At 37.8% G+C, this 11,107-nt stretch overlaps 1 pseudogene; it reads right to left on the bottom strand.

The window, feature by feature from the left end:
* On the bottom strand, window positions 440-2,847 carry Gm14668 (predicted gene 14668; annotated as a pseudogene).

The following is an 11,107-nucleotide window of genomic DNA, read 5'->3' as shown; positions in this document are numbered from 1 at the left end:
TTTATCCAGGCAAGATTGGAGAGCAAATCCAAGAGATATGCCTTTGTTCTGGTTTGAGTGAGAAATGTCTTCTACAGGCTAAGATATTTGAACACACAGTTGGTGCTGCTATTTGCGGAATTTTATGTGGTGGAGCCCCATAGAACTTGCAGAAAGTTCATCCTGGGGGTGGGGAGGCTTGGAGTGTTTTAAACCTCAAGCCACTTCCATTTCACACTGTTTCTTGCTTGTGCCTAAAATTTGAGATTTCAGCTTCTTGCCCCTGCTGTGTTAACTGCTATTACTATGCCTTGATTCCAAGATGGAACCATGAACCTATATAATAAAAATTCTCTTACTTTTTTGAATATTTTGTTTGATTCTATTTAAAAATAATAAATCACAAAACTAAAATGTTTGAACAAGGTCACTTAACCCTCTCCCAGGTCTGTTACTATTATCATTACAGACATCTTTATTACTCTATAGCTACATGTTTAAAGATGAATCTTTAGCATGTCAGAGACACCAGGAAACCCATCCCTGGCACAGGTGGTCTCCAAAAGAAAAGCTGATCTTCAAGAGAGCTTTCTCCTCAGCTTTCATAGTGCTGACTCTGGGTGAAGGGAACGAAGGGGCCTCTTGGAGTTTATCACTGAAGGACAAGTTCCCTGAGGGAGGCCAGAGCAGCATGGATGCTAACATGCAATATGTTTTCAAAGTCATAGTCAGAAAAATCCTCCTTTGCCTGAAGGAATAGAGTTCTGCCTCTTCCTACAGTCTCTGCTCTATCTAGTAGGAGACAGCTAAGCTCGTAGTATGCATATGGCTGGACATACGAGTTATTCTGCTGTCTTAGTTGGGGTTTCTATTCCTGCACAAACATCATGACCAGAAACACTTGGGGAGGAAAGGGCTTATTCAGCTTACTCTTCCACATTGCTGTTGATCACCGAAGGAAGTCAGGACTGGAATTCAAACAGGTCAGGAAGCAGGAGCTCATGCAGAAGCCATGGAGGGATGTTCTTACTGGCTTGCTTCCCCTGGCTTGCTTAGCCTGCTTTTTTATAGAACCCAAGACTGGGTACCAGAGATGGTACCACCCACAAGGGGCCTTTCCCTCTTGACCACTAATTGAGAAAATACACCACAGCTGGATCTCATGGAGGCACTTCCCCAACTGAAGCTCCTTTCCTGTGATAACCCCAGACTTTGTCAAGTTGACACATAAAATCAGCCAGTACATCTGCCGACACGGCTCATCTTTAGCAATTCACTGGAAGAACTGAACAGCATCTTTCAAATTTCCTAGACATTTGTGTATAGCATCAAAGAGCAAATGCTTCAATACAAAGACAGATGAATCATCCACTTCATGAAAATCTTGACTTATCCTCTGCAGGTTGGGGAAGGAGCAGTTGGGAAGGACTTTCTACAAGTACAGAACTTCAATGGAGGGCAACACACACAGTGCCCTGGTTGGGGTTTGTTTCTGAACTCGCTCAGCCTTTTTCACAGAGAACTGTTCTATCTGGTTGTTTTTCCTTTTAATCAGTTTCTGGAATTCTTTACAAATGAGCTGTGCCCCATCCACATCACCAGTGACTCCCTGACAAACTGCAGTCAGATATGCATAGTAGCACTGGGACCACCTGGACTCATTCTTCAGTCTCTCGAAGGAAACAAATGCACCCTTGAAGTTGAGTTCAGTCATGCTGTGCCAGCTGATTTCATACACACAGACATGTTGCATCTCCCTCTGGTCTACAGCCAGCTCCAGAGCAGAATGGACATCAAGGCACTGTTGATTTGACACTCCAACTGCTGGATCAATCCCTTGAAAAACATGAAGAGGGAAGAGTTTGGGTAAGCAGACACCTTTCTGAGAAGAATTGCTTTAGCTTCATCCAGTCCCCCTTTGTTATCACTGCTGTCCAAGGCAAAGAATGGGCAGACCACAGTAAGGTACCGCAGGGCTAATGTAGCAAAAGGGGCCTTCATGTCCTCACGTTTGCTTGCATACTTCATTGAAGAAAGGCCCTGTTGGCAGTCTCCAGGAAACTCCAACAGGTTAATGATTTTGAGAAGGTTTGGGGGGACCATGGCTATGCAAAAGTGAAAAAGGCCATATACAAAGCTCACAGCAGCTTTCAGTCTGCTTAGGGACTCCTCAGCCACCACCACTGCCACAATATGGTTATCATTGGCAGCATCAGAAGACAAGGGTTCTTCTGTCACCTTCTTCTGATATTGCTCCTGAAGGGCTTTGATGTCTACATAACATTTATTGTAAATATTCTAGTGTTTCCTAAGGATCCAACCACCTTTTATGTAGGCCAACAACTCTTGTTTCACAAAGTAAAGCACAGTCAAGTAAGTAAACATGGCAGTCAGCAATAATGATTTGCCTCTGAAGTCTATCGACCATGGAGGGAATGGATTTCCGGGCTTCAAAGTTCTTCTTAATTTTATTCTTGTTTCAATTACTCCACCCTCTTCACTCTCACACAGCTCTCCATAGTCTTTAAATTATAGCAGGCCTACTGCATTTTCTCCTTTTCAAATGTCATGGCGTTTAAAAAGCTGACGAAGCTGGCTCCAAAACTCATTAATGGACTGATTTCTTCATTGTTTGAAAAGCTGATTCTACTCCCTGAAGAGGTTTTCGAGATGCATGTTGATGCCAGCCAGGGCTAGTTCTGAGTCCTACAAGGGCGCCACTGCCTCTTCTGTGTCCAGATCGCCATTCTCCCTCCTTTCCGTGGTTGCTACTCTGAGCCAACTGTGGGCTCACAAGCCCCCTCCCCCAACCCACCCCGGGCAGGCCAAGTTGAAGTGTTGGAGGTGTTTGTAGCAGCCCGTGCTCCCCCCAAGTTTCTGTCTTTTCATAATTTTATTTTTATTGGATATTTTATTTATTTACATTTCAAATGTTATCCCCTTTACCGATTTCCCCCTCCCCCAGAAATCCTCTATCCCATTTCCCTCCTCCTGCTTCTATGAGGGTGTGCCCCCACCCACCCACCCTCTCCTGCCTCCCTACCCAAGCACCAAGTCTTCACAGGACAAAGGGCCTCTTGTCTCATTGATGAGCTGCAAGGCCATCCTCTGCTACATATATAGCTGGAGCCATGGGTCTCTCCATGTTTACTCCTTAGTTGGTTGTTTAATCCCTGGGGACTCCAGTTGGTTAATATTGTTGATCTTCCCATGGCATTGCAAACCACTTCAGCTCCTTCAGTCCTTCCCCTAATTCATCTATTGGGTCCCTGTGCTCAGTCCAATGGTTGGCTGTGAGCATCCACCTCTGTATTTGGCCAGCTCTGGCAAAGCCTCTCAGGAGACAGCTACATCAGGCTCTTGTCAGCATGCACTTCTTATAGTTCCTGGGAATATCTTTTTATCACAACAGAGAAATAGCTAATACACCCTGTTTCTATCTCCTCTGTGCTGTGATTACAATTAAAGGTCAGTACACCCAGCTTGGTTTTTGTTTTTGTTTTTAACTTATATCTTTATGCATGCAAGGAAGGCATTTTACTAAGTTATCTCCTCAGTTTGAAGCAAAAGACATTAGCTGGATAAGGAGGCTTATTATGGCTCTAAATAATAAGAAATCATGAAGACAGCAGGTCAGCTGCAAAGCTGTGGGTCCAGGAAGTATCAGTAAAAAAAGTTCCACTGTACCGCTAAAGATGATTCTACTGACATGATATAAACTCATGTTCTCTTGGGTTCTTTTTGGTTATAACAATATGACTTTAAGATTAACTCATCATAGAGAAAAAAAGATTTCTCCCTGGTACCTTTGCAGTAATGAATAAAATATTCTAGTTTTCAAAAAGTATAGATTTGTATATACTAGCAGATTGATGTCCAGACCCTCTTTGCTCTTTTTATGCACTGCTTTCAATTTCTACACTCAAATGATCTTAGCTTTTGGAATGTCTTCATCTTGTCTATTTTTCCTACTTTAATTACCAATGGTTTAAAATCATATCTGTTTAACTGAAAGTACTCCAAATGATGAAAACATTAAGGCAGTTTTTGAACTTATGCATTCTTCTAGCTCTACTTAAAGCTAGGTGATGGAATTACATCTATGAACTTATGTATGTAGAAAAAATATATATATATACATATACATATATATATCACTTTTTTATATAATTCCATGTTCTCACACATAACTGTCTACTCTGCATCTCTAAGTAGATATCCAATTGCTATCTCCAATGAAATTCATACAAATCAAAACTCCAATTCTTTTCCTAAACCTATTGTTATCATATTTATAGATTATTTTGCCATTGAACAATGTCTAATATTAATCAAACAGTTCAGAGTCAAAGAAAAAAAATAAACTCAGTGTCCAATTACAGAATAAAAGGACCATTTCCCTTCAATATATAGTACCTCAATGTTTATGAATGACTAAGTTAAAGAAGGTGTAGTATGCATGCTGCCATCATTGCATTTCAGTGATAATGGAGACTTCCAGGTATCACCTGTTTTCTTCTATAATCTGGGTACATGTAGACCTGTTATTACAACAAGTATGTTTTTAATCATTGTGATAATATTATGATGGACCCAGGGTTTTCTGAAGTGTCAACATCATATCCAAACATGGTAAAGATAGTCAAAGTTTTTCCTCAGTGATGGGGAATAGATAATAGCTTATTCGTCATCAGCAAGACAACACAGTGTTCTTAGAATCCAAGTCATAATTTATGAAAATAAGTGGCAGAAATCACAGGAAAATAGGCTATCAGTAATTGCAGGGTTCATTTTGGAGATAGACTATGTCATTAAATTCCAATTCCATTATTTTTTTTTAGTTATCTTTATAAAATGCATCAGTGCCATTCTTGACTCCATTACTTCTTTATTACACCACAATCAATCCAGTAGTGAGTCTGGAAACCTGAATATATAAAATTTATCTAGATTCATATATATATATATATATATATATATATATATATATATATATATATATATATATACCACCAATAATAGTCTTCTCAAAGTCCCTAATGAAAATAAGTAGTAACCATCTCATTGGATTCTCTTTTCTTTTTAATTTACAGAGAAGACACTGTCATTTCTCTAAACCAAGCAATAGTCCATGATACACCTTAACTATTATTTTATTCTTTTACAAATTTATACATGTGTATAATGTATTTGGCTCACTCTCATCCTTCATCTTCCTTCCTTCCAGCCTTATCAATCCCCATGATCTTGTCCCAAAGCTACCATGCCAAATGATGTCTTCTGTTTTGCTTTTGTCTTTTTTTTCCTTTGTGAACCACTGAACTAGGGGAACTCATGTGGCATAAGTGTTAATCTATTCCCTGAAATATGTGGCTACATCACTGAGGGCAACAATTTTCTCTCATCCAGAAGGTTTAGAATGCTGTTAACTCCCCTGTGTAATTTGAATAGCAGTGAATCCCTTCTTCATCTGTGGCTGAATTTTTATGGGTTTAGTGTGGTGTAGGCCCTAGGCAGGCAATCACAGCTTTTGCAAGTTTATGTGTGCTATTACCATGTCTTGTCCATAAGACAAAGTTGCATAGACCACATAGATCAGTGTGTTCATACCTCTGAAGAAATTGGATTGGAGTTGAATGTGAATAGTTCTACTGAACTTTCTCACCTTATCTTCCACCACTGCTTTTATTCTCAACTTACAAATGCTAAAATTAAACAGCCATTTTTTTTTGCTGTTATTCGAATATGTCTAATGATTTTCTTTCTCAGAGCCCTTGCCGAACACTTCCATTCAGCATGATTCATTTCCCTTAGAGATATGAATAGATTAATCTATGAGGATGTTTGGGTTTTTCATGTATTTTATTTTGTCAGAGAGACTTTATCCTTTCCAACCCCATAAAAACCAAGGCCTATTCTTTCTTCGTACTACTTATTAACATATATCACATTACACTGTCCATTCCCTTATTTCTTTTAATCACTTAAATCACTTATCTGTATTAAATTATATGTATATGTGAACTCCATAAATACAAATACATGCCAAGCTACATGTGCATATATGAATCACAAGAACCCAAGGTAGTGAGAGAGAATAAATTTTCCCTTACTTTGTAGTCTTAAAGAGCTTTAAATAACACTATACAAATCATGATGTTACACTGTAAAATCATGTTGCTGCCAAGTTCCTCTAGTTTGCCACAGAGTTTTCGGTACTTTGTTTCAGGGCCTCTGTGAAATAAATCTTATGCCCTACGTCTTGATTTAAAGTTACATTTTGTTCCTGGTTTCAGGATAATTCTATCAAATAAAAGCTTTTAAATTTTTGTCAGTTTTCTCTAAATCAATACTGATAACCTTGTAAGCATATATCATGTTAAATAGATTTATTTCTTATGATAAACCAATATTCTATTTCTAGAGTCAACTCTGCTTGAATTTGGTACATGCTCTCTTTAAATATGATAGTCAATGATATCTCACAATATGCTATTATTTTGGAATAGTAGTCATTTAAATATTTGATCTTTGATTTTTGGACTTTATAGAATAAGTTACTATGATTTTTCTTAGATTTTTTGAAAGAACTTGAGAAAGATTACTGTTAAGTCTATAGTAATAGTTTAATTTTATAATTTTCAATTAAGACACGTGAAGTTAGGCATTCTGAAGTGTTTGAAAGTTGATTAATGGACATAGTACTACTGGAAGATCCAGCAATACCTCTCCTGGCATATACCCAGAAGATGTTCCAATTTGTAAGAAGGACACATGCTCCACTATGTTCATAGCAGCCTTATTTATAATAGCCAGAAACTGGAAAGAACCCAGATGTCCCTCAACAGAGGAATGGATACAGAAAATGTGGTACATTTACACAGTGGAGTACTACTCACCTATTTAAAACAATGAGTTTATGAAATTCTTAGGCAAATGGATGGATCTGGAGTGAGGTAACCCAATCACAAAAGAACTCACATGATATGCACTTACTGATAAGTGAATATTAGCCCAGAACCTTGAATACCCAAGATACAATTTGCAAAACACATGAAAATCAAGAAGAAGGAAGGCCAAAGGGTGGATACTTCATTCCTCCTTAGAATAGGGAACAAAATACCCATGGGAGAAGTTACAGAGACAAAGTTTGGAGCTGAGACGAAAGGATGGACCATCCAAAGACTACCCCATTCGGGAATCCATCCCATAATCAGCCACCAAACGCAGACACCATTGCATATGCCAGCAAGATTTTGCTGACAGGACCCTGATATAGCTGTCTCTTGTGAGACTATGCCAGTGCCTGACAAATAGAGAAGTGGATGCTCACAGTCAGCTATTGGATGGAATACAGGGTCCCCAATGGAGGAGCTAGAGAGAGTACCCAAGGAGCTAAAGGAGTCAGCAACCCTATAGGTGGAACAACAATAAGAACTAACCAGTACCCCAGAGCTCATGTCTCTAGCTGCATATGTAGCAGAAGATTTCCTAGTTTGCCATCAAAGGGAGGAGAGGCCCTTGATTTTGTGAAGATTATATGCCCCAGTCCAGGGGAATGCCAGGGCCAGGAAGCAGGAGTGGGTGGGTTGGGAAGCAGGGCAGTGGAATGGTATAGGAGACTTTTGGGATAGCATTTGAAATGTAAATGAAGAAAATATCTAATAAAAACTGTTAAAAAAGACAGTTGATTAAATTTCTAATTTCAATGTGTTTTACAATTTTCTATTTTTTCCTGAGTAAGTTTAAATAACATATCTTTCTAGGGTAGTGAAACCTATGGTTTGTAACTACTTTGGTGGTCAAATGACCCTTACACAGTTGTCACCTAAGACCATTAGAAAATACTGATATATACATTAAAATTCAAAATATTAACAAAATTACAGTTATGAAGTAGCAATGAAAATAATTTTATGGTTTAAGGTCACTATTCCATGAAGAACTTTACTAAAGTGTTACCGCATTAGGAAGGTTGAGAAGATATGAAATGTTTTTACTTTCATTCAACTCTGAGTATATTCTAACTTAACTTTAATTTTTTGTTTGTTTGTTTTTAATACATTAACTTTTTAAGAATGTATGGTTTGCTATCATCAGCTGTCAGAGGAACCACTATGATGACAATTCAGCTAGGTACCAATCTGTGAGTATATCAGAATATTACTAGGAATCTTTTTATTGACTTTTTGACCAGGTGTGTCTGGATCTACCATAGTTGTTTGGGCCATTCATCTTCTGATTCTTGACCATCCAAGAAATATCTGGTGTAAGCTTCCTCTGCTGGTATATGCTTCAAGTTAGACCAGACATTGGTTAGCCATTCCATTTCTCCTCAAAAAAGAGCAGGCCTTCCTGGGATATCAACTGATCATGGCATAACAAGATTTAATAATAGGTACAAACACTCATATCAAGGCTAGATAAGGCAAGCCAGTAGGATAAAAAGAGTCCCATGTGCATGCAAAACTTCAGAGAAACCAGCATCCCCACTGTTAAGAGTCCTACAAAAACCTCAAGCTGCAGAACTAACACACACACACACACACACACACACACACACACACACACACACACATACAGAGGACCTATTGTAGAGCCATACAGGTTCCCTGATTGTCAGTTCTGTCTTTTTGAACCCCACTGTGCCCTGTTCAGTTGATTCTGTAGGTTGTTTTCTTATAGTGTCTGACTCCTCTGGCTCCAACAATCCTTCTTCCCCTACTTCTGCAGAGTTCCCAAAACTCCACTTAATGTTTGGCTGTGGGTCTCTGCATCTATGGGTCTGGGGGAAACTGGAAGTGTTGTGTATGTAGGGGTGTGAGTAGTGGAGAGAAGAGAAGCAGCCTTTGGGATGTATTGTATGAAAGAATAAGTAAACACAAGAAGGACTGTGGTTTAAATTCCATATGTTAATGAATATTCCATATTTTCTTGTGTTATTGTTTCTACTATTCTACAATGTTCAATTGTGGTTGTAAATGATACATGGTATGACTTAAGACTTCTTAAATATGTTTAAATCTCTGTAATTTAACCTAATGTCTATACTTACTGGAGAATGTTTCATGAATATATCCAAAGAACATATAGTTTCCACGATACTTATTGTTATGCATAACCCCCAACATGCTAGGGAAGAACCTTTATACTGAGGCAGCTTCTTTGCACAAAAATGTTTATTCTGGCGTCACTGCATATTTTTCTTTAGTTTTCAGAGTTAATTAGCAAGTCATGAAATGATTATTTAAAATTAAATAATGAATTCACATACTATATGTACATAGTCAATTGATATATATGTGCATATGTTCTTTGATCACAGCGTCCCACACCATTTATTCTTTATTCTTTTATTCTCTTGCCTTTCTTGCCATATTCCCTTTACTTCACAAGTCTTCTAGTTCCCCTTCCTACTTTGATATCTTTGTTGCACACTGCATTTAATTAGTATCGACTGCAGAATCAAGAGTAGAAAGTTACTTACATGGGAAAATGCAACACATCAAAAACTACATTGCTGAGGAATACTATTTCCCCTCCCTTGCAACTTTTAAGTGATGATAGCTCAATTTTCCTTGTATGTATGCTTTTTTCTTATCACATTAATAGTTATATATAGTAACTAGAATGTATTTGTCTTCATAGTTCTTGAGATAGTGATACCTTGCCTTTTGTTTCAATATATGTAGAAATTTATTTATTTATTCATTCATCTGCCACATTTTTTTCTTTGTAAAACTATTATAGTCTAGGAAATTTATAAGCTCTAAAAATAGTCCTGTGAACAGAAATGGTAATCTTAAATATATTTGGCTGTTGTGTGTAGTTGAGTGAACATAGATCTGTTTTATATAATAATAAGTCCTATAAGAAAAATAAAATAGGATGGAACAATGAGGTAGCGTGGGTAGTGCATTTATGTGCGCATTTAAGAATGGGAGAATATGTAGACAAAAACCTCAGGAAACAGAGCTGAGACCAGAAATCAAACTGTCATTTTGAATAGTATTAATGAGCCATTCCTGTAGTGAGATAAAGGAAAGATTTGTATGCCAACTCCTCAGGATATGAGTGAGATTTACATACACAGGAAATAAAAAATAAGTAGATAATAAGTGATGATCTGGAAATCTCTGAGATTTTGGCAAGATTCCATATAAATATGGATGGTGAGAGATTCATGTCTAGGTTATTATGTTTTACATGCTATATAAAAGATTGTATCTTATTTCTCATGAGAAGTCTTTTGGAATTTTGGTGTAAAGTAATGAGATAAGAATTCAGTGTATGTATACTATGACATAAAAAAAAAAACCTGTAATCTAGGAATTGGACAACTGAGGTTCAGTTAGTTATCTGGATGATTCAGTCCAGAACATAGGCCCCTGGTCCACATCAGTTATCTTAATGATTCAGTCCATGATACGAGAATAAGATCATGTATATGAAATGATTACATAAAACTGAAGAATCCTAGAATACATAAAAGTGTTCGTTTGATATGTGAGAGGTAGTAATGGGAGAGATTTCTTAATTCACTTATAAATATGACCAAAAAACATTCTGTAATACTGTGATGTGGTTAGAATGTTGCATATTGCAGTAGAAGACTTGATTTGTACCCTTCTGGAATTTCATTATATTTTGTCAATGAAAGCCAGAAGTACTTTTTCACACTTTTGGATTGTTTCGATTGACTTCATGTTGCAGAAATCACTGGGCTCCTAATGATGCTGATGAAATTCAAAGTATAGGGACTTGTGGAAGAAAGCAGGGTGCATAATAAGCCTACAGGTGTGTATCTTCATTGAAGGTAGTACTGGTAGATTACCATCCAGGATATCGATGTCTCAGAAGAGGCAAAAATTATTATTAATATGTATATTCCAGTTGCAAATAATTCACAATAATGGTCTCTTATACATGTGGCTTTGCAGAGGCTGCCCCACCTAGGGATCCATCCCACCTGCAGCCACCAAATCCAGACACTATTGCTGATGCCAAGAAGCCCTTGCTGACAGGAGCCTGATAATAGCTGTCCCCTGAGAGGCTGACAAATACAGATGCAGACACAGGCAACCATTGGACTGAGCCCCAGGTTCCTAATGGGAGAGTTAAAGGACTG

This window comes from Mus musculus, chromosome X, assembly GCF_000001635.26.
Source record: "Mus musculus strain C57BL/6J chromosome X, GRCm38.p6 C57BL/6J".
Taxonomy (NCBI): Eukaryota; Metazoa; Chordata; class Mammalia; order Rodentia; family Muridae; genus Mus; species Mus musculus.
This window is presented reverse-complemented; position numbering and strand designations above follow the sequence as displayed.